At 38.4% G+C, this 25,543-nt stretch overlaps 1 pseudogene; it reads right to left on the bottom strand.

Moving 5' to 3' along the window:
• The window catches only part of LOC105725624 (dnaJ homolog subfamily C member 8-like), a 54,474-nt pseudogene extending 29,271 nt beyond the window's left edge, over positions 1 to 25,203 (bottom strand).
• Positions 25,204 to 25,543: the final 340 nt, after the last annotated feature.

The raw sequence follows: 25,543 nt of genomic DNA, 5'->3' as shown, positions 1-25,543 counted from the left end.
AAGATAGACCACTGTGAGTGATCTTGGTTTAATGTAGAGGAAGGGATCAAAAGGCTTGCAGAGATTGGAAGGGTGGCGTGGATTAGTCACATTAGTCCTACTCATACCAGCTGGGAGGGTCTAGAAGATATATCCTTGAACAATATTTTGTGAAATAGATTGGTGAGGACAGCACCTGCATCTTTAAAGAGCTCTGTATATATTGCTCTTCTCTGTATGACAGATCTAACAGTGGGAACCAGAGTCACTTAACTAAAAAATTTAAATTTGATGGGAATAATTGAATACCAAGGTGGCAGGGGACAAGTTGGGGCACTCAACCATAAAAGGCAAGGTAGGCATAGCCACCATAATGGACAACAAGTACAAAGCAGAAATCAGAATAGTTTGACTTGTATCGAGCTCTGGTATTATCTAATTAATCAGTTTCCCTAAATGTAAAATTCATGAGAAGATGGTTGCATTCCTACTTAATTTATATAAGCAGGAAACTTCCAGGTCAAGTGGACAAAAGACTAATTTAAATTATAAAAATGGATAATCATGGCCCTTCAATCAATTTCCAGATAAGCCAGGTTACAGACCCAGAACCCTTCAAATGAAGGGGAGTCCAGGTCCCCTTTAGGATGGAACCCACCACACTACGAAAAAGTTATGCTGTTAATCTTTCTCCCATCCTTCCCCAAGGAAACCGCTAGCCTTTTACCAGGGTAACTTTTTTGGGGGAAAGGAAAACAATCAGAAATTTTTGGGACTACTGGAAACTGGCTCTAAGCTGACATTGATTTTAGGAAACCCAAAATGTCATTGTGATTCTCCAGTTAAAGTAGGGGCTAACAGAGGTCAGGTAATTAATGAAGTTTTAGCTCAGGTTTCACTTACACTGGGTCCGGTGAGTCTCCGTACTCATGCTGTGGTCATTTCCCTAGTGCCAGGATGCATAATTGGCATAGATATACTTAGCAACTGGCAGAAACCCCCACAGTGGCTGCTTGACTGGTAGAGTGAGAGCTATTATGGTGGAAAAGGCCAAATGGAAGCCATTAGAGCTGCCTCTACCTAAAAATAAAATAGTAAATAAAAAACAATATTGCATCCCTTGAGGGACTGCGGAGATTAGTGCCACAATCAAGGACTTGAAAGATGCAGGGGTGGTTATTCCCACCAGATCCCCTTTCAAGTCTCCCATTTAGTCTGTGGAGAAAACAGTTGGATCTTGGAGAATGACAGTGGATTATTGTATGCTTAATGAAGCGGTGACTCCAGTTTCATCTGCTGTACAAGATGTGGTTTCATTGCTTGAGCAAATTAACACATCTCCTGATACCTGTTATGAAGCCATTGGCTGGACTAATGCCCTGTGTCCATTCTTGTCCATAAGGCCCACCAGAAGAAATTTGTCTTCAGCTGGCAAAGCCAGCAATATACCTTTACTGTCCTACCTCAGGAGTATATCAACTCTCTGACTTTGTGTCACAATCTTGTTTGGAGAGACCTTGATTGATTTTCCCTTCCACAAGATATCACACTGGTTCATTACATTGATTGAATCCAGTGAGCAAGAAGTAGCAAACATAATGGACTTATTGGTGGGTCATTTGCATGCCAGAGGATGTGAAATAAATGTTACTAAAACTCAGGAACCTTCTACCTCAATAAAATTTCTAGAGTTCCAGTGGTGTGGGCCTGCCATGATATTCCTTCTAAGATGAAGGATAAGTTGCTGCATTTGGCCTCTTTTACAACCAAGAAGGAGGCCCACACCTAGTGCCTATTTGGATTTTGGAGGCAACATATTCCTCATTTGGGTGTGTGTGTTACTCCATCCCATTTATTGTGTGACCTGAAAAGCTGCCAGTTTTGAGTGGGGTCCAGAACAGAAGAAGTTTCAGCAACAGGTCCAGGCTTCTGTGCAAGTTGCTTTGCTACTTGGGCCAGATGACCCAGTAGACTCAATGATGCTTGAGGTATCAGAGGCAGATAGGGATGCTGTTTGGTGCCTTTGGCAGGCCCCCACAGATGAATCACAGCAGAGGCCTGTAGAGTTTTGGAGCAAGGCTCTGCCAACTTCTGCAGATAATGACTCTCCATTTGAGAGACAGCTCTTGGCCTGTTACTGGACTTTGGTGAAAACCAAACTTTTGACTATGAGTCAAGTCCCCATGCAACCTGAACTGCCTATTGTGACCTGGGTGCTTTTTGATCCATCTAGCCATAAAGTGGGTCATGCCCAGCAGCATTCCATTATCAAATGGAAGTAGTATATACGTGATCAGGCTTGAGCAGGACATTAAGGCGTAAATAATTATGAGGAAGTGGCTCACATGCCCATTATTTCCATTCCTGCCACCCTGCCTTCTCTACCCCAGCCTGCACCAATAGCCTCATAGAGAGTTCTCTGTGATCAGTTTACAAAGTAAGAGACATCTAGGGCCTGGTTCACAGACGGTTCTGCACAATATGCAGGCACCACCCACAAGTGCACAGCTGCAGCACTATAGCCCCTTTTCAGGACATCCCTGAAAGAAAGTGGTGAAGGGAAATCTTCCCAGTGGGCAGAACTTCTAGCAGTGCACCTGGTTGTGCACACTGCATGGAAGGAGAAATGGCTAGATGTGCAGTTATCTTCATGGGCTGTAGCCAATTGTTTGGCTGGATAGGCAGGGACTTGGAAGAATCATGTTTGGAAAGTTGGTGACAAAGAAATTTGGGGAAGAATTATGTGGGTAGACTTTTCTGGGTGGTCAAAAACTGTGAAGATATTTGTATCCCATGTGAGTACTCACCAATGCATGACCTCAGCAGAAGAGATTTTTTCCCTTTTCATTTTTATTATATTTTAAGTTCTGAGGTACATGTGCAGAACATGTAGTTCTGCCACATAGGTATACACTTGCATGGTGGTTTGCCGCATCCATCGTCCAGTCAACTACATTAGGTATTTCTCCTAATGCTATCCCTCCCCTGTCCCCCCTATGTCTTGCTATGCCTCCCCTAGGCCCCCACCCCCTGACAGGCCGCAGTGTGTGACACTCCCTTCCCTGTGTCCAGATGTTCTCATTGTTCAACACCCATCCATGAGTGAGAACAAGAAGAGATTTTAATAACCAAGTGGATAGAATGATCTGTTCTGTAGACACCACTCAGCCTTTTTTTCCAGCCACCCATATAATCACCCAATGGGCCGATGAGCAAAGCAGCCATGGTGGCAGGGATGTAGGTTATGCATGAGCTGAGCAATATGGACTTCCAATCACCCAGCTGACCTGGCTATGGCCACTGCTGAGTGCCTAATTTGCCAGCAACAGAGACCATCACTGAGACCTCAATATGGACTTGTTCCTCAGGGTGTTCAGCCAGTTACCTGGTGGCAGGTTGATTACACTGGACCTCTTCCATCATGGAAAGGGCAGAGAGGGTTTTTCCTTACTGGAATAGACACTTATTCTGGATATAGTTTTGCCTAGCCTACATAGAATGCTTCTGCAAAGACTACCATCTGTGGATTCATGGAATGCCTTATCCACTGTCATGGTGTTTCACACAGCATTGCCTCTGACCAAGGCACACACGTTACATCTAAAAAAAAAATGTGGCAGCACGCTCACACTCATGTAATTCACTGGTCTTACCATGTTCCCCATCATCCTGAAGCAGCTGGATTGATAAAACAATGGAATGGCCTTTTGAAGTCACAACTAAAATACCAAATAGGTTATAATACTTTGCGTGGCTGGGACAAGGTTCTCCAGAAGTCTGTGTTTTCTCTGAATCAGCATAAAATATATGGCACTGTTTTTCCCATAGCCAGGATTCATGGGTCTAGGAATCAAGGGGTGAAAGTGAAAGTGTCACCACTCACCATCACCCATAGTGACCCACTAACACCTTTTTTGCTTCCTGTTCCTGTGACATTATGTTCTGCTGCCTAGAGATCTTAGTTTCAGAGGAAGAAATGCTGCCACCAGGAGACAGAGCAATGATTCCATTAAACTGGAAATTAAGATTGCCATCTGGGAACTTTGCACTTCTCCTACCTTTAAGCCAACAGGCTAAGAAGGGAGGTACAGTGTTGGTGGAGATGATTGACCAAGACTATCAAGATTCTATCAGTCTACTACTCTGCAATGGATGTAAGAAAGATTATTCATGGAATACAGGAGATTCATTAAGGTGTCTCTTATTATTACCATGCTCTGTGATTAAGGTGAATGGGAAACTACAACAGCCCAATCCAGACAGGACTACAAATGGCCCAGGCTCTTTAGGAATGAAGGTTTGGGTCACTTTGCCAGAAAAAAAAAACCTGCTGAGGTTCTTCCTGAAGAAAAAGGGAATACAGAATGGGTAGCGGAAGAAAGTAGTCATCAGTACCAGCTATGACCACGTGACCCGTTGCAGAAACAAGGACTGTAATTGTCATGAGTATTGTCTCCTCCTTTTGTTAAAAACATGTTTGCACATGTATATACTTGTACTAGAAAATGTCTTTACTTCCTTGTTTTTCTTTTATCATGTGACATATGATTTATTGACTTCAAATCAGCATTTAACTAACTCATGATGGAGCTGAAAAACACACTACAGGAATTTCACAATGCAATAACAGGTGTTTTTTTTTTTTTTGAGAAGGCTTCTTGGCCAGGATGGGACCAAGGTGGAGATTTTTAGCCCTCACACATACAAGAACCACCATAGTTAGGGCAGGGGCATTCATTAGGCTTGATAAGAAGCATGTAGGAGGTTCAGCAAGTAGACCACCTTCTGAGACACAACTAAAGGACCTGGAAACTCTAAGCAAGCACTTCAGCTTCCCCCGTATCTGCTGGGACACTCTAACTCTGATATGGGCACGCAGGGGCCCACTGAGGCAATTCCAGCTTGTTCAGGTGCCCCTTGGGCCCTACTCACGTGGTGAATCCACAGCCACCTGGACTGACTCTTTGGACTGGAGCAAACAATCAGGCGATGGAAGCACATTCTTTTTTTTTTTTTTTTTTTTTTTAATGGTAGCCTTGTATACAAATTAAGTTATGCTGTTTTAAAACGCTCATGGCTATGTTCACCCTTATTTTTACTATTAATTTACTAACATATACCAAAAAGGATGATTCCCACCCTTCCTTTTCTCCAGTTTAATTATATATTTTCCATTTTATTATAGATTTCTTATACATTTTTTCATAAATGACTAGTGAATGAGAAAGAATTCAAGAATGGGTAGGGATTAGAGATAAGTTTAACATGAATGCATCTGTTTAGTCATGAGTACTTTTTTTTTTTAGAAAGAAAGAAAAAAAAAAATGAAGAAGAGGAGGAAAAAGGAAGAGAAAGAGAGAGAGAGAGAATGGGAGTATTGCTTTCTTGCCCAGACTAGAATGCAATTTAGTAATGAGTTTTGAAAACCTCTTTTATACCGATAATTATACTTAATGATGTAGTCAGGAAGAAATAAGGGAAGAAAATAACAAACAAACAGCCAACCAATATTTCATTTAAACCTATGAAATGCTATGCGATTACTGAGGAGTGATTTACTTCCAATTATATAGTCACCTTTGGAATAGGTGTGAGGTGGTAATGTATGTTTTGTGTATTTGAAGTGGAGAGTTCTATAAATGTTTATTAAGTTTACTTGTTCCGGGTCTGAGTTCAAGTCCTGAATATCCTTGTTAATTTTCTATCTCGTTGATCTATAGAATTGTTAGCTTTTCTTGTTACATTGATCCTTTTGCCATTATGTAATGTCCTTCTTTGCCTCTTTTGATCTTTGTTGCTTTAAAGTCTACTTTATCAGAGGCGAGAATTGCATCTCCTGCTTTTTGTTTATTTGTTTATTTTTACTCCCTGTTTGGTTAGTAAATCTTCCTCCTTCTCTTTGTTTTGAGTCTTTGTGTATTGTTGCATGTGGGATGGGTCTGGATGCAGCATACCGATGGGTTTTGGCTTTTTATCCAATTAGAATATATATAAGTTTAATACTGGTATTTGATGCTAGCTGGCTGTTTTGCCCATTAGTTGATGTAAATTTTTCGTTGTGTTAATGTTCTTTGCTTTTTGATATATTTTTGGAAAGGCTGATATTGGTTGTTCCTTTATATGTATAGTGCTTCTTTCAGAAGCTCTTGTAAAGCAGGCCTGGTGGTGGTGAACTCTCTAAGTACTTGTTTGTTCGCAAAAGATTTAATTTTTCCTTCGCTCATAAAGCTTAGTTTGGCTGGATAGGAAATTCTGGGTTGAAAGTTCTTTTCTTTAAGGATGTTAAATACTGGTCCCCACTCTTTTCTGGCTTGTAGGGTTTCTGCTGAGAGATCTGCTGTAAGTCTGATAGGTTTCCCTTTATGGGTAACCTGACCTTTCTCTCTGGCTGCCCTTAGTATTTTCTCCTTCATTTCAACCCTAATAAATCTGGCAATTATGTGCCTTGGGGTTGGTCTTCTTGAAGAATATCTTTGTGGTGTTCTCTGTATTACCTGGAGTTGAATATTACCCTGCCTTCGTAGGTGGGGAAAGGTTTCCTGAATGATATCCTGAAGAGTATTTTCCAACTTGGATTCATTCTCTTCATCACATTCAGGTACACCTATCAAACGTAAATTAGGTCTTTTCACATAGTCCCATATTTCCTGGAGGCTTTGCTCATTCCTTTTTATCCTTTTTTCTCCAATCTTGTCTTCTCGTTTCATTTCACTGAGCTGGTCCTCGACTTCTGATATCCTTTCTTCTGCTTGATCAATTCGACTGTTTAAACTTGTGCATACTTCGTGAAGTTCTCGTATTGTGTTTTTCAGCTCCATCAATTCACTTATGTTCCTCTCTAAATTGCCCATTCTCGTTAGCATTTTGTCAAACCTTTTTTCAAGGTTCTTAGTTTCTTTGCATTGGGTTAGAACAAGTTCTTTTAATTCACAGAAGTTTCTTATCACCCACATTTTGAAACCTGCTTCTGTAATTGGAACACACTCGTTCTCCATTAAGCCTTGTTCCGTTACTGATGAGGAATTGCGATCCCCTGTAGAGGGAGAGGCACTCTGATTTTGAGTATTCTCTGCCTTTTTAGGCTGCTTTCTTCCCTTCATTATATATTTATCCCTCTGTCGTCTTTGTAATTACCGACTTTCTAACTAGGTCTCTGAGCGGACGTCCAACTTTTTGATTCCCAGCGCCGAAATCTGAGCAATCCACTGCGCCGGCCAAAACAGCGGTGTTAAGATTGATGGTGCTTTTCTGCCCGGGAATCTCCGGACTCTGCACCAAGAACTGCCACTCTAAGGCGCCAGCTAAACCGCCGCACCGGCCACAAGAGTCATCCTGGTGACCCGTGGGGCTCCTCTGCTGGGAATCTCTTGGTCCGTGAGCAACAAATATTCATCTGAAAGTGTGGCGTCCTCTTGTTCTCTGCGCCTTCACTGGGAGCTATGAGCCCGAGCTGCTAGTGATCAGCCATCTTGGATCTCATTCTTTTTAATGGCTGCATAGTATACCATGGTGTATATAAAGTACATTTCCTTTATCCAATCTCCCAATGATGAACATTTAGGTTCATTCCCTGTCTTTGCTGTTGTAAATAGTGCTGTGATGAACATATGCACGCATGTGTCTTTATGGTAGAACAATTTATATTTCTTTGGGTATATACCTAATAATGGATACACTGGGTTGAATGATAATTATGTTTTAAATTATTTGAAAATTGAAAAATGGCCAAACTACTTTTCAAAATGACTGAACCAATTTTCATTCCCACCAGCAGTGTGTAAGCATTCTTTTTTCTCTGCAACCTTACCAGCATCTGGTATTTTTTTGCCTTTTTAATAATAGCCATGCTGAGTGATATAAGATGGCATCTCATTTTGATTTTGATTGGTTTTTCTTTAATAATTAGTGATGCTGAGCATTTTTTCATGTGCTTGTTGGCCATATATATGTTTTCTTTGGAAGTATGTCTGTTAATGTCCTTTGCTCACTTTTTAATGTGGTTAAAAATCCATCAAGTATGAAGCCTTAGAATAAAAATTATAACCAAGGTAAAAAGACATGGAAATAATTAATATACAGCAATGTATATTACTTCATTCTGACTTTTATACATTTAATAAGCACTCATGGAGTACCTTTTTGTTAATGACACTGTGGCAAGGCAAACAATAGTTATATAGGGATGAAAACAAAGAATCTTTCTCAAAACATATTATTCAGTAAGAGGAAGTGAAATGTACTAATAGAATATTATAATAGATCTAAATGTAGTTATCAGTTAGCATGGTGAAATATCCAAAAATGGATTCGTTTTTAGAAAACTAAAAAAAATGCTCTTGTTTTATTATGTGTTAGTAACTGTTCTGTAGACCAAACCTGAATTATTTTATTTGCTTCTCATCACAATTTTATGAGGAAATACTGCCATTGTCCCCATTTTACATACAAGAAGACCAAACCACAGTGTGGCTATTTAAACTTACTCTAGTCTGACTCTGAAGGTTGCATGTTTAATCATTATGTAAGACTTCAGTATTAAAACTAATGGTAAATTTTTCACTTTTGTGGTCTGAGATTATTCTGTAATAAATAGAAAATCAATGCCAAGGGCCAATGTCCAAGAGCTGTTTCTCTATGTTCTCTTCTAGGAGTTTTATAGTCTCTGGTATTATATTTATGTCATTTTAGTAAATTTCTGTGTATGTTACAAGGGTCCAATTTCATTCTTTGGAGTTTGGAAATCCATTTTTCCCAGCACCATCTATTGAAGAGACTATTCTTTCCTCATTGTGTCCTCCTGGTGCCTTTTTCAAAAATTAGTTGACTATATATTTTATTTCCAGGCTCTCTATTCTATTCCACTAGTCTGTGTCTGTTCTTATGCAAGTACTACACTGTTTTGGTTACTAGAGCTTTGCAACGTTATATTAAATTAGGAATTGTGATACTCTCATTTTCTTTTCTTTTTCTTTTTTTTTTTTTTTTTGCTTTCTTGGAATTGTCTTGCATATTTGGAGTTGTTCACCATTCTAAACAAATTTTAGAAATTTTATTTTTTCTGTAAATAATATAATATGGTTTGTATCTGTGTTTCAACCCAAATCCCATGTAGAATTCTAATCCCCAATGTTGAATGTGAGGCCTAGTGGAAGGTAATTGGGTTTTGAGGGCAAAGTTTTCATGAATGGGTTAGCTTCAGCCCCTCAGTGCTATTCTCATAACAGTGAGTTAGTGAGTTACCATGAGATCTGGTTGTTTAAAAGTGTGTAGCACCGTGTCCATCTCTCTATCTTCCTCCTACTCTGGCCATGTAAGATGTGCCTGTTTTCCCTTCACTTTGTGCAATAATTTTAAGTTTCCGAGAACTTCCCTGTAGCAAAAGCCACTATGCTTCCTGTACAGCCTGCATAACGGTGAGCCAGTTAAACTCTTGTTTGTAAATTATCCAGTTTCAAGTATTTCTTTATTGTAGTGTGAGAAGAAACTAATACTAAAAATTGGTACCAAGAAGTGGGGCATTGCTACAAAGATACCTGAAAATGTGGAAGGAGCTTTGGAACTAGGTAATGAGCAGAGGTTGTAAGAGTTTGGAGGGCTCAGAAGAAGATAGGAGGATGAGGGAAAATTTAAAACTCCACAGAGACTGGCTAAGTGGTTGCAACCAAAATGCTGATAGAGATATGGACAATGAAGTCCAAGGTGATGAAGTGTCAGATGGAGATGAAGAATATATTGGGAATTAAAACAAATGTAACTTTTGTTATGTGTTACCAAATAATCTGGCAGCATTGTGGCTCTGCTCTAAGGATCTGTGGAACTTTGTACTTGAGAATGGTGATTTAGGGTATCTGGTAGAAGGAGTTTCTAAGCATCACATTGTTCAAGATGTGGCCTGGCTGCCTCTAACAACCTATGCTTATATGTGTGAGCAAAGCAATGACCTAAAACTGGAACTAACATTTAAAAGGGAAGTCGAGCATACAAGTTTAGAAAATTTGCAGCCTGGCCATCTGGTAGAAAAAAAAGCTCATTTTTTTAAGGGTGGAATTCAAGCAGGCTACAGAAATGTAAATAAGTAAACACAAGCCAAATGTTAATAGCCAGGACAATGAGGAGGCCTCAAAAACATTTCAGAGACTTTCCCAGCAGACCCTCTCATCACAGGCCCAGAGACCTAGCAGAGAAGAATAGTTTTCTGAGTCAGGACCAGGACCCCACCACACTGCATACCCTGGGGACACTGCTTCCTGCATCCCAGTCACTCCATCTCCAGCCATGGCTCAACAGGGTCCAGGTACAGTCTGAACAACTGCTTCAAAAGGTGCAAGCCATAAGCTTTGGCAGCTTCCACATGACGTTAAGCCTGCAGGTGAGCAAAGTGCAAGAGTTGAGTCTTGAGAGTCTCTGCCTAGATTTCAGAGGATGCATGGAAAAGGCTGGTTGTCCTGGTCTGCAGGGGCAGACACTTTAGGGAAAACCTCTGCTAGGGCAGTGTGGAAAGGAAATGTGGGGTTTGAGCCACTGGGGCACTGAATAGTGGAGCTGTGAGAGGAAGGCCACTATATTCCAGAACCTGGTATTGTAGATCCACTGGCAGCTTGTATCCTGTGTTTGGAAAATTTAAATGTACTCAATCCAGCCCATGAGAGCTGCTGAGGGAGCTGATCCCTGCAGGGCCACAAGGGCAGAACTGACCAAAGCCTTACCCATTGCATCAGTTGTGCCCTGGATGTGGGACATGAAATCAAAAGAGATTTTTTGGAGCTATAAGGGTTAATGACTGCCCTTCTGGTTTTCATACTTGCAGGGGCCTGTAGCCTCTTTCTATTGGCCAAGAAATGTCTGCCATTTAGATTGAAAGTATTTACCCCATTGTCTCTTGTAAGTAACTAACTTTTTGTCTGTTTTACAGGCTTATAAGTAGAAGAGACTTGCCTTGTCTCAGATGAGACTTTTGATTTTGACTTCTGAGTTAATGCTGAAATTAGTTAAGACTTTGGTAGACTGTTGAGAAGCCATTACTATATTTTGAAATGTGACAGGGACATGAATTTTGGAAGGGGCTGGGGTGGAATGATATAGTTTGGGTCTTTGCTCCCACCTACATCTCATGTTGAATCATAATCCCCAATGTTGGAGGTGGTATTTGGTGGAAGGTGATTGGATTATGAGGGTGGAGTTCTCATAAATGGGTTAACACTATTCCCTCAGTGCTGTTCTCCCTAAGTGAGTGAGTGAGATAACATCAGATCTAGTTGTTTAAAAGTGTGTAGTAACTCTCATTTCTCTCTCTCTTTCTCCTGTTCAGGCCATGTAAAATGTACCTGCTTTTCCTTCACTTTCCCCCACAATTGTAAGTTTCCTGAGGTATCCTCAGAAGCAGAAGCTGCTATGCTTGCTGTACAGCCTGCAGAACCATGAAACAATCAAACTTCTTTTCTTTATAAATTACTAATCTGCAGGTATTTCTTTATAGCAGTGTGAGAATGGAGTAAAAGAGGATGTCAGTGGGATTGTGGTAGTTATTGCATTTTTTTCTATAAATGGTTTTGAGTAATACAGACATTTTAAAAATACTAATTCTTCCAGTGCTGAACATGGGATATATTTCCATTTATTTGTGTCTTGAATTTTTTTTCATCAGTGTTTTGAGGTTTTCAATCTAGAGATCTTTTACCTCTTTGTTTAAATTTATTCCTAGGTATCATTTTTCATATACTATCATAAATGAGATTGTTTCTTTGATTTCTTTTTCAGTTAGGTTATCATGTATGTATAAAACTGCTACTGATTTATATATGTGGATTTTGTATCCTGCACATTATAACATTTGTTATTCTAAGAGTTTTTATGTGATTTGTTTTTAATTTTTTTATATATAGAATGATACCATTTGTAAAAACAGATAGTTGTACTTTTTTTTTTTTCAGTTTGGATGAGTTTTCTGTCTTTTTCTTATGTGATTGCTCTTGCTATTACTTCCAGTATTATGTTGAACAGAAGTAGTGACAGTTGGCTTTGTACTGAATTGTTCATAATAGAGAGGACTTCAGGTTTCTCTCCATTGGTTAGAATATTATCTGTGGGTTTTCAGAAATAGCTTTTATTTTATTGAAGAAGTTTCTTCTCTACCTAAATTGTTGAGAGCTTTTAACAATAAAGAATGGTTGACTTCATTGAATGCTTTTATCATGTCTATTGAGATGATCATGTGTTTTGTGTATTTCATTATGTTAATGTAGTGTATCAAATGGATGATTTGCATATGCCAAACCACCCTTCCATACCAGGAAAAAATTCCACTTGGTCACAATTTTTAATATTTTTGATGTGTATTGAACTTGGTTTGGTAATATTTTATTGAGAATATTTGCATCAATATTTCTTAGAGAAATTGGCCTAAATTTGTGTGTGTGTGTGTGTGTGTTTGTGTGTGTGTGTGTGTGTGTGTGTGTGTGTGATGTCTTTGTCTGACTTGGGTATCAAAGTGATGTTAGTCTATTAAAATGTTTGGAAATATTCCCTCTAGCTCTATGTTTTGGAATGTTTAAAAAATATTGTTATTATACTTTGAATATTGTTATTATACTTCACAAAGCTTGAATGTTCTTTGTATGTTTGGTAAAATTCGGCTGTGAAGACTTTTGGTCCTGAGCTTTTCTTTGTTGAGGTTTTTTATTACTTATTCAATATCTTTATTTGTTATTGATCTGTTCAGGTTTTCTCTTTTATCCTGATTCAATCTTAATAGGTTGTATTTTTCTAAATGGAACTATGTTAATCTAAAAAGCTTCTGCATAGCAGAGGAAATACTCAAGAAATGACATGGAAACATATAAATTGGGAAAAATATATTTACAATCTACAGATATAATAAAGGAATAATATACAACAGATATAATAAAGGAATAATATACAAAATTTGTATATAACTCATAAAACTCAATGGTGGAAAAACAAATAACTCGATTTTATAGAATGAGAAAAGACCTGAATAGATATTTTTCCAAAAAAAGACATAAAAATAGCCAACAGTTATTTTGAAAAGTGCTAAACATCATTAGTTTTGGGAAATGCAAATCAAAATAACTGTGGGATACCACTTCACACTCATTAGGATGCCTACTATTAAAATGTCAAAAGACAACAAATGTTGGTGAGGGTGTAGAAAAAAGAGAATGCTCATACATTGCTGGGGAGAATATAGATTGGTACAGTCATTATGGAAAACAGTGTGGAGGTTTCTAAACACACTCATAATACCCAGCAATCACTCTTCTTGGCATATAGACAAGGGAAACAAAATCATTACATCATAAGACAGCTGCAATCTTATGTTTATTGTGGCATTTTTATTTTTACAATAACCAATGTATGGAATAAACGTAAGTTTCATCAATGAATAAATGGATAAAGAAACTGTGTCACATATATACAATGGAATATTATTCTGCACTTAAAATGAACGAAACATCACCATTTGCCACAACATGGATGAGCCTGGAGGATATTATGCTAAGTTAAATAAGCCAGACACAGAAAGAAAAATATTATGTGATCTTACTAATATGTTAAATCTAAAAACAAATTCAAATATACAGAGATGAAGAAATGAGGTGTGGGACAGAGGATACAAAGTAGGAATTATGTAGGATTAACAAGTCTAAAATCTAATGTGCAACATGAGGAGTATTGGTGATAAAACTATATTGTATATGGTATTCATAATAAATGAGTAGATTTTATCTGCTCTTGCCACAAAAACAAAAAAAAGGTAATAGGTAACTATGTGATATGATTGATATGCTCATTTGCTTCACAAGGTCACCTTTTTAACAATCTATATGTATCACATAGCATAAGGTCATATACCTTATATATACACAGTAAAATTTATTTTTAAAAATAATAGAACAAATTAAGAAACATAAATTTTGCTTTTGTCTTCCTCTTTTTAAAAATTTAACCAACCATGGAGCAAACAGATGAAACTCATCTTCTAACAGATATTTGGAAAAGCAGAAATAAAGTTTAATATCAGACAACATTAAATAAAAAAGTAGACTCAACTAAATATATTCTGCTTATATGTTGTATTTTAAGCATGAAGGTACAAATAGGTGACAGTGAAAAGGTGAAAAAAGAAAATCTGTGAGAAAATGAATATACCTTCGTAAACAAAACTGCAAGGAAGTTGAAACAGCAACTGGGCAGAGTCCATGGCAGCTCAGCAACACCTCTGCTGGCAGACTGGCAGACTGTGACTAGACTACCTCCTTTCTGGGCAGAGGCAGCAGCACATCAGGAACTTATAAATAAAGCCCCACCTTCCCAGGGCAGAGCAACTGGGGAAAAAGGCTATGATGAGTTCTGCTGCAACAGACTTAAACGTACCTGCTCAGCAGCTCTGAATGGAAAAGGGAGCTCTCAGCTCAGCACTGGAGCTCCTATAAGGGACAGACTGTCTCCTCAAGCAGCTCCCCAACCCTTATATATCCAAAGAGACACCTCATAAAGGAGAGCTCAGGCTGACATCTGGTGGGTACCCTTATGGGATGAAGATAACAAGAAGAAACCGGCAATAACCCTTATTGTTCTGCAGCCCACACAGGTGATCCTTGGGCAAGCAGGGTCTGGAGTGGACCTTCAGCAGTCCTACGGCAGAGGGGCCTGACGGTTAGAAGGAAAACTAAAAAACAGAAATAAATAACTTCGACATCAACCAAAAGGACATCCACTCAGAGACCCCATCCAAAAGTCACCAACTACAAAGATCACAGATAGATAAATCCATGAAGATGGGAAGAAACCAGCACAAAAGGATGAAAACACCAAAACCCAGAAGGCCTCTCCTCCTCCAAGGGATCACCACTCCTCACCAGCAAGGAATGAACCTGGATGGAGAATGAGTCTGATGATTTGACAGAAACAGACTTCAGAAGGTGGGTAATGAAAAACTTCTTTGAGCTAAAAGAACATGTTATAACCCAATTCAAAGAAACTAAGAACCTGGAAAAAAGGTTAGACGAAATGATAACAAGAATAAACAGCTTAGAGAAGAATATAAATGACCTGATGAAGCTGAAAAACACAACACAGGAACTGTGCGAAGCATACACAAGTTTCAATAGCCGAATTGACCAAGCAGAAGAAAGGATACCAGAGATTGAAGATCAATTCAATGAAATAAAATGAGAAGGCAAGATTAGAGAAAAAAAGAGTGAAAAGAAAGGAACAAAGCCTTCCAGAAATATGGGATTATGTGAAAAGACCTAATCTACCTTTGATAGGTGTACCTGAATGTAATGGAGAGAATGCATCCAAGCTGGAAAACACTCTTCAGGATATTATCCAGGAGAACTTCCCCAACCTAGCAAGGCAGGCCAACATTCAAGTCAGGAAATACAGAGAACACCACAAAGATATTCCTCAAGAAGAGCAACCCCAAGACACATAATCAGATTCACCAGGGTTGAAATGAAGGACAAAATGCTAAGGGCAGCCAGAGAGAAAGGTTGGGTTACCCACAAATTGAAGCCCATCAGACTCACAGTGGATCTCTCAGCAGAAACCCTACAAGCCAGAAGAGAGTAGGGGCCAATATTCAACATCCTGAAAGAAAAGTACTTTCAATCTAGAATTTCATATCCAGACAAACTAAGCTTCATAAGTGAAGCAGAAATAAAATCCTTTATGAAAAAGCAATTGCTAAGAGATTTCATTACCACCAGGCCTGCCTTTACAAGAGCCCCTGAAAGAAGCACTAAACATAGAAAGGAACAACCAGTACCAGCCACTGCAAAAATGTATCAAATAGTAAAGACCATCAACACAATGAGGAAACTGTGTCAACTAATGGGCAAAACAAACAGCTAGCATCAAAATGGCAGGATCAAATTCACACATAACAATATTAACCTTAAATGTAGATGGGATAAATGCCCCAATCAAAAGACACAGACTGGTAAATTGGATAAAAAGTCAAAACCTATTGGTGTGCTGTATTCCAGAAACCCATCTCACATGCAAGGACACACATAGGCTCAAAATAAAGGGATGGAAGAAGATTTACCAAGCAAATGGAGAGCAAAAAAAAAAAAAAAAAAAAAAAAAAAAAAGGCAGGAGTTGCATTACTAATCTCTGATAAAATGAACTTTAAACCAACAAAGATTAAAAGAGGCAAAGAAGGGCATTACATAATGTTAAAAGGATCAATGCAACATGAAGAGCTAATGATCCTAAATATATATGAACCAAATACAGGAGCACCCATATACATAAAGCAAGTGCTTAATGACCTACAAAGATTCTTAGACTCCCACACAATAATAGTGGGAGACTTTAACACTCCACTGTCAATATTAGACAGATCAACGAGACAGAAAATTAACAAGGATATCCAGGACTTGAACTCAGATCTGGACCAAGTGGACCTAACAGACATCTACAGAACTCTCCACCCCAAATTCACAGAATATACATTCTTCTCAGCACCACATTGCACCTACTCTAAAATTGACCACATAATTGGAAGTAAATCACTCCTCAGCAAATGCAAAATAATGGAAATCATACCAAACAATCTCTCAGACCACAGTGCAATCAAATTAGAATTTAGGATTAAGAAACTAACTCAGAACTGCATAACTTCATGGAAACTGCAAGTGGCTCCTGAATGTTGACTGGATAAATAATGAAATGAAGGCAGAAATAAAGATGTTCTTTGAAACCAATGAGAATGAAGATACAACATACCAGAATCTCTGGGACACATTTAAAGCAGTGTCTAGAGGGAAATTGATAGCAATAAATGCCCACATGAGAAGTAAGGAAAGATCTTAAATCAACACCCTATCATCAAAATTGAAAGGGATAGAGGAGCAAGATAAAAACTCAAAAGCTAACTGAAGACAAGAAATAACTAAGATCAGAGTGGAACTGAAGGAGATAGAGAAACAAAAAACCCTTCAAAACCTCAGTAAATCCAGCAGCTGGTTTTTGGAAAAGATCAACAAAATAGATGAACCACTAGCCAGATTAATTAAAAAAAGAAAAGAGAGAAGAATTAACTAGCTGCAGTAAAAAATGATAAAGAGGATATCACTACTGATTCCACAGAAATACAAAGTACCATCAGAGATTACTACAAAGAACTCTCTGCACATAAACCAGTAAACCTGGAAGAAATGGATAAATTCCTGGATACTTGCACCCTTCCAAGCCTAAACCAGGAAGAAGTTGAAATCCTGAATAGACCAATAACAAGGTCTGAAGTTGAGGAAGCAATTCATGGCTTACTAAACAAAAAAGGTCCAGGCCCAGACAGGTTCACAGCTGAATTCTACCAGATGTACAAAGAGGAGTTGGTACCACTTCTTCTGAAACTATTCCAAACAATCCAAAAAGAGGGAATCCTTTTCAAATCGTTTTATGAGACCAACATCATCATGATACCAAAACTCAGTGGAGACTCAACAAAAAAGAAAACTTCAGGCCAATATCCATGAGGAACATAGATGCAAAAATATTCAATAAAATACTGGCAAACCAATTGCAACAGCACATCAAAAAGCTTATCCATCATGATCATGTAGGCTTCATCCAGAGGAAACAAGGCTGGTTCAACATACACAAGTCTTTAAAAGTAATCCACCACATAAACATAAATCAATTAATATAATATCCATAATTTTAATGACCCAACTCTTAAAGAATAAATTTTTTTTTAATTTTTTTTTATTGTATTTTAGGTTTTGGGGTACATGTGAAGAACATGAAAGATTGTTGCATAGGTACACACGTGGCAGTGTGATTTGCTGCCTTCCTCCCCTTCACCTATATCTGGCATTTCTCCCCATGTTATCTCTCCCCCACTCCCCACCCCTTGTTGTCCCCTCCCCTATTTCCCCCCAACAGACCCCAGTGTGTAGTGCTCCCCTCCCTGTGTCTATGTGTTCTCATTGTTCAACACCCGCCTATGAGTGAGAACATGCGGTGTTTGATTTTCTGTTCTTGTGTCTGTTTGCTGAGAATGATGGTTTCCAGGTTCATCCATGTCCCTACAAAGGACACGAACTCATCGTTTTTGATGGCTGCATAATATTCCATGGTGTTTATGTGCCACATTTTCCCTGTCCAGTTTATCATCAATGGGCATTTAGGTTGATTCCAGGTCTTTGCTATTGTAAATTGTGCTGCGATGAACATTCATGTGCATGTGTCCTTATAGTAGAATGATTTATAATCCTTTGGATATATACCCAGTAATGGGATTGCTGGTCAAATGGTATTTCTATTTCTAGGTCCTTGAGGAATCGCCACACTGTCTTCCACAATGGTTGAACTAATTTACACTCCCACCAACAGTGTAAAAGTGTTGCTGTTTCTCCACATCCTCTCCAGCATCTGTTGTCTCCAGATTTTTTAATGATCGCCATTCTAACTGGTGTGAGATGGTATGTCAATGTAGTTTTGATTTGCATTTCTCTAATGACCAGTGATGATGAGCATTTTTTCATATGTTTGTTGGCCTCATGTATGTCTTCTTTTGTAAAGTATCTGTTCATATTTTTTATTTTACTCTAAGTTCTGGGAAATGTGCAAAACGTGCAGGTTTGTTACATAGGTATACGTGTGTCATGGTGGTTTGCTGCACCCATCAGCTAATCATCTAGGTTTTAAGCCCGTATGTATTAGGTATTTGTCCTACTTTTCTCCCTCCCTTTGACCCTTACCCCCTGACAGTTCCTGGTGTGTAATGTCCCCTCCCTGTATCCATGTGTTCTCATTTTTCAACTCTGATTTATGAGTGAGAATCTGTAGTGTTTGGTTTTCTGTTCCTGTGTTAGTTTGCTGAGAATGATGACTTCCAGTTTCATCCATGTCCCTGCAGAAAACATGAACTTATTCTTTTTTATGGCTGCATATTATTTCGTGTTGTATATGTGCCACATTTTCTTAATGCAGTTTATCATTGATGGGTATTTGGGTTGGTTCCAAGTCTTTGCTATTGTAAATAGTGCTGCAATAAACATACATGTGCATGTGTCTTTATAGTAGGATGATTTATAATCCTTTGGGTATATACTCAGTAATGGAATTGCTGGGTCAAATTATATTCCTGGTTCTAGATTCCTTGAGGAATTGCCACACTGCCTTCCACAATGGTTGAAGTGATTTACACTCCCACCAATAGTGTGAAAGCATTCCTATTTCTCCGCATCATCTCCAGCATTTGCTGTTTTCTGACTTTTTAATGACTGCCATTCTAACTGGTGTGAGATAGTATCTCATTGTGGTTTTGATTTGTGTGTCTCTAATGACCAGTGATGATGAAGTTTTTTTTCATGTTTCTTGTATGGATTCTGAATATTAGACCTTTGTCAGATGAATAGATTGAAAGAAATGTTCTCCCATTCTATAGGTTGCCTGTTCACTCTGATGATAGTTTCTGTTGCAGAGCAGAAGTGCTTTAGTTTAATTAGATCTCATTTGTTGATTTTGGCTTTTGTAGCAATTGCTTTTGATGTTTTAGTCATGCACTCTTTGCTCACACCTATGTCCTGAATGGTATTGCCTAAGTTTTTCTTTTCTAGGGTTTTATGGTTTTAAGTCTTTAATCCATCTAGAGTTAATTTTTTGTATACAGTGTAAGGGAGGGGCTCTACTTTCTGTCCACTAAATGCCCACATCAGAAAATGGGAAAGATCTAAAATTGACACCCAACATTACAATTAAAAGAATTAGAGAAGCAAGGGCAAACAAATTCAGAAGCTAGCAGAAGAGAAGAAATAACTAAGATCAGAGCAGAACTGAAGGAGATAGTAACATGAAACACACTTCAAAAAATTAATTAATCTGGGAGCTGTTTTTATTTAAAAGATTAAGAAAATAGAAGGACCACTAGCCAGGTTAATAAAGAAGAAACGAGAGAAGAATCAAATAGACACAATGAAAAATGATACAGAGCATATCATCACAAATCCCACAGAAATACAAGCTACAAGCAGAGAATATTATAAACACCTCTACACAAATAAACTAGAAAATCTAGAAGAAATAGATAAATTCCTGGACACATACACCCACCTCCATGTCTAAACCAGGATGAAGTCGAATCCTTGAGTAGACCAATAACAAGTTCTGAAATTGAGGCAGTAATTAATAACCTACCAACCCAAAAAAGCCCAGGACCAGAAGGATTCACAGCCAAATTCTATGAGAGGTATAAAGAGGAGCTGGTACCATTCCTTCTGAAATGATTCCAAGCAAAAGAAAAAGAGAGACTCCTCCCTAACTCATTGTATGAGACCAACAACATTCTGATATCAAAACATGGCAGAGACACAACAACCAAAAAAAAAAAAAAAAAAAAAAAATTTCAGGCCAATATCCCTGATGAACATCAATGCAAAAATTCTCAATAAAAAACTGGCAAAATGAATCCAGCAGCACATCGAAAACTTATCCACCACAATCAAGTCAGCTTCATCCTTGGGATGCAAGGCTGGATCAACATACACAAATCAATAAACCTAATCCATCACAAAAATAGAACCAATGATAAAAATCACATGATTATCTCAATAGATTCAGAAAAGGCCTTTGATAAAATTCAATACTCCTTCATGCTAAATACACTCAATAAACTAGGTATCAATGGAACATATCTCAAAATAATAAGAGCTATTTATGCCAAGCCCAATGCAAATATCATACTGAATGGGTGAAAGCTGGAAGCATTCCCTTTGAAAACAGGCACAAGACGAGGATGCCCTTTCTCACCACTCCTATTCAACACAGTATTGGAAGTGCTGGCCAGGGGAATCAGGCAAGAAAAAAAATAGAGTATTCAAATAGGAAGAGAGGAAGTAAAATGGTATCTGTTTGCAGATGACATGATTATATATTTAGAAAACCCCATCGTCTCAGCCCAAAAACTCTTTAAGCTGATAAGAAACTTCAGCAAAGTCTTAGGATACAAAATCAATGTGCACAAATCAAGCATTCCTATATGCCAATAATAGAAAAACAGAGACCCAAATCATGGTGAACTCCCATTCACAATTTCTACAAAGAGAATAAAATACCTCTAGGAATAGAACTTACAAGGGACATGAAGAACCTCTTCAAGGAGAACTACAAGCCACTGATAAGGAAAAAAAGAGAGGACATAAACAAATGGAAAAACATTCCATGCTCATGGATAGAAAGAATCAATATTGTGAAAATAGCCATATTGCCCAAAGTAATTTATAAATTCAATGCTATTCTCATGAAGCCACCATTGACTTTTTTCACTGAACTAGAAAAAAACTACTTTAAATTTCATATGAAAAAAAAAAAAACAACAACCGCATAGCCAGGACAATCTTAAGCCGTAAGAAGAAAGCTGGAGGCATCACCACTATCTGACTTCAAACTATACTACAAGGCTACAGTAACCGATACCACACATCTACAACCATCTGATCTCTGAAAAACCTGACAAAGCAAACAACAGGAAAGGATTTCCTGTTTAATAAATGGTACTGGGAAAACTGGCTAGCCATATGTAGAAAACTGAAACTGGACCCCTTCCTTACACCTTATGCAAAATTTAACTCAAAATGGATTAAAGAGTTAAATATAAAACCTCAAACCATAAAAACCCTAGAAGAAAACCTAGGCAATATCATTCAGGTCATAGACATGGGCAAAGACTTCATGACTAAAACACCAAAAGCAATTCTAACAAATGCCAAAGTTGACGAACGGGATCTAATTAAACTAGAGATTCTGCATAGCAAAAGAAACTATCATCAGAGTGAACAGGCATTTGAATTTTTAAAGTTCTTTGGGTAATTCTGATATAAATAAAACGTTGAAACCCTCTATTCTATATCAGTGGAGATTACAATTCTTCTTACAGGTAGATGAAATGACAATGGGGTAAATAACATTCTTTTGAGAGATGACTTTCCTGGAAATATTCACATTCTTTTAGAAATATTTAATGAAATAATTAGATGTTATCTATAGAATTATTTAAGCTTTGAAGTCAGAAAGACTCTTATTCATGCAATTTTTAAAATTATTATACTTTAAGTTCTGGGGTACATGACCAGGATGTTACATAGGGATATACCCTGACAGGCCCTGGTGTGTGATGTTCCCCTCCCTGCGTCCATGTGTTCTCATTGTTGTTGAGATTATCAGTTTTTAAGGCTCAGTTGTAGAATTAAATCTGGAATAGAAGACAGCATAATAACAACAATCTTTGCAAAAATAACTGCTACACTTATCAGAATATTTTATCTTTATTCACTCTAGCTGATAGACACCAACAACCTTCAGTTTCTATCAGTAACCTAAAACGTAGAATTTTCAGGTCCTGGTAGAAACTATTATTAACTAGGACTTCAACAAGAGACAAAAGATTAGCATAAAGAACGTCAATGAGCTAAATATGAACATATATATATACACACACACACACACACATACACACACACACACACTCACACACTAAGTGTTTTTTAAAAATTAAGTTTCATCCTGGACTGACAAAACCCTGTATTTTTTTTAAAATAAAATTTCAATAGTTTTGGGGAACAGATGATTTTTTGACTAAATGGATAATTCTTTAATGGTAATTTCTGAGATTTTTGTACACCTCTCACAAGAGTGTATACACTATACCCATGGTGTAGTCTTTTATCCCTCAGCACCTTTTCCCACATTTCCTGGAGTCCCAAAAGTTCATTGTATCATTCTTATGCCTTCACATCCTCATAGCTTAGCTCCCAATTATAAGTGACAACACATAATATTTGGTTTTTGAGCCCTGAGTTACCTCACTAAGAATAATGACCTTCAGTTCCATCCAAGTTGATGCAAACATCATTAATTAATTCCTTTTCATGGCTGAGTAGTAACTTACGATGCATATCTATCACATTTCTTTATCCACTCATTAGGTGTATCCAAAATATTTATGTGTCACTAATGCCTCCTTATGTGTTGCTAATTGTCTATAGCTTGGGGTGTGAAGTGGCAGTGCTATAAAGAGGTTTGCTCTTTAGTAAGTATTATTTTACCCCTTGTGGGAAAATATTAATTCAGTAAGTCTCTGGTGAGGTTCAGAAATAGCGTAAGCTTAACTTTGTTATGTCCATACTATGTAAATTACTTTTTTCCTGCTGTAGAGTCTCTTGAAAACATATTTGTCCTCAGTATTTCTGTCTTATGTCATGTGAATAATACTTTCTACAGAGACTGCTTCTTTTTTGCACAAATGTTTAATTTATAGCATACCTCTGAGAAAAGCTACTCACCTTTGTATTTAATTTTTCTCATATTAATTAGAATCTGAGATGCATTATGTTATTTCCACAGGCTTTATGTGCCAAGTGGGATGAAAAGAAACAGTAAAATATTAAGAAGTTCTCACATCTCCCTTAGAAATGTTTTGTTCTTACACGGTCTATGAAGCGATGGTAGAAGCAACTGTCACACATTTTTATTATAATTTCAAAAAGTTGAGGAACAATTACATCCAAGTCTGAAATTCCATGTAAGTCTCAAGAACCCTTCTCTTTTTTCTCAAATCACCAACATTTCTCTCTTCTCTCACATAATTTCTGCAATCATTTTTTTTTACAAAATCTCACTAGACAGATGTGACTAAAGAAGAAATTGTTTTCTAAATTCCATACCAAATTACCTGTAAATAGAAATTAAACTATTCTACCTTCTTTATGCACTAGTAAAACATGTATTATATGCAAACAGTTGCGTTATTGATAGCCATTATGTTTCTACCTAAACTGGACAAATGATACTTGATTCTAACAAATTTAATTTCAAGTAGACATATCTCAGTCATTTTTAGTATTCTAATGGAATATTAGAATATTCCATTCTAATATTGAGTATGACAGATCCTAATTCATTTCTCAAGAGGACTAATTTGCCATGTTGAGGGTGAAAGCAGTATTTCTTACTTGAGATAGAGGGAGAAAATTTTTCTCTATTTCCCTCAAAAAGTATATTTTCAAATTTCTTCCTTGTAGCTAGAATCCTCTGTGGTTTCTGGCACCCAAAATTTCTAACAATACTCTAAAAGAAGTGTAAGAAACAGACATGGTTATGGTAAAAATAGCTACTATAATATCAAGAGTCTAGCACAGTACCCAACTCCTTTTATCAGCTACATAAACTCTTTGCAATACATGTTTATAACTGCACTCAGAAGCCATTGGATATTTATTAAGCTACACCACAATAGTAGGTTTCAGGGAGTAATGTGACTAAAAGTTTGAATATGTATAAATATATTTTTGCAGTGGAGAGAATAATTAAGAAAAATTTGGGGGCCTGGCCAAGATAGCTGGCTATAAACAGCTGTGATCAGAGGCTGCCACCAAGAACAAAAACAGTGTGCAAATTCTGAACTTGCAACAGAAATAACCAGCTTCTCTTATCAAGACTGACTAGGTATTTGGCATGACCCACAGAGAGCAAGGAAAAGCAGGGTTGTGTGAGGGCCCACTTGGGAGCCACACAGGGCAAGGTGAGCCCCTATCCTCAGCCAAGGGAGGTGGTGAGTGATCGTGCTACCCAGCCTGGAAAACCATGCTTTTCCATGAATTTGTGCAACTCATGGATCATAATATCCCACTCATGAGCCCATACCACCAAGGCCTCGGATCCCAACCACAGAACTGCCGATTCTCAATGGCCATTTGGCTGGAGACTGCTTAAGACTACCAAGTGTCTGGAGAGAGGGGTGGCCATTATCACTGCAGCTGCCTGCTGCCTAAGACAACTGAGCTCCCTCGGGGAAGAATGGCCATCCTCACAGCAGCTGCCTGCTGCCTAAGGTGACTGAACTCCCCAGAGGAGGGGTGGTAGCCATTGTGGCTGCCAGCTGCCTAAGATGACTGAACTCCTGAGAGGAAGAGTGGCAGCCATCACTGCATCTCCAGGCTGCTATTATTTTTTTCCTTGCTGGTGCCAGGAAGACTGGACATTTAGGACCCAGGAGGGATTCCCCACAGTACCTCAACTGGCTGTGGCAGATTGTGACCAGACTGCCTTTTTAGGCCGGACACTGGCCTATCTCTCCTCACCAGGTGGGGCCTACCAGCAGGAACTTCAACAACTCCAGCCAGCGGTTTAGGGACAGAACTTTGATCACCCTGGGCCTGAGCCCCTGGGGGAGTCATGGCTATGGTCCCCATGGACAAGCAGACTTAGTCCTCCCTGCTGCTGGCTCTGAGGAACTGGGCAGCCCAGATGAGTTGGATTTTCCCCAGCACAGCACAGCCCCTCCACCAGGGAGCAGCCAGAGTGCTTCATTAACCAGATCCTGGATCCTGAGGCCCCTGACTGGGTGAGACACCCCAACCAGGGTCATCAGAAACCTTATACAGGAGTGTTCCTGCTGGCATTAGCTCTGTGCCCCTCAGGGACAGAGATTCCAGAGGAATGAGCAAGCACCACTCTTTGCTGTTCTGCAGCCTCCTTGGGTGACATCTCTAGGTGCAGGGGGGACAGGTGAATAGGTCCTAAAGTAAACCC

Source organism: Aotus nancymaae, unplaced genomic scaffold (assembly GCF_030222135.1).
Source record: "Aotus nancymaae isolate 86718 unplaced genomic scaffold, 86718_ANA_hifiasm-v0.15.2.pri h1tg000004l, whole genome shotgun sequence".
NCBI classification, from domain to species: Eukaryota; Metazoa; Chordata; class Mammalia; order Primates; family Aotidae; genus Aotus; species Aotus nancymaae.
The sequence above is the reverse complement of the archived record's forward strand: the minus strand, read 5'-3'. Positions and strand labels throughout refer to the sequence as shown.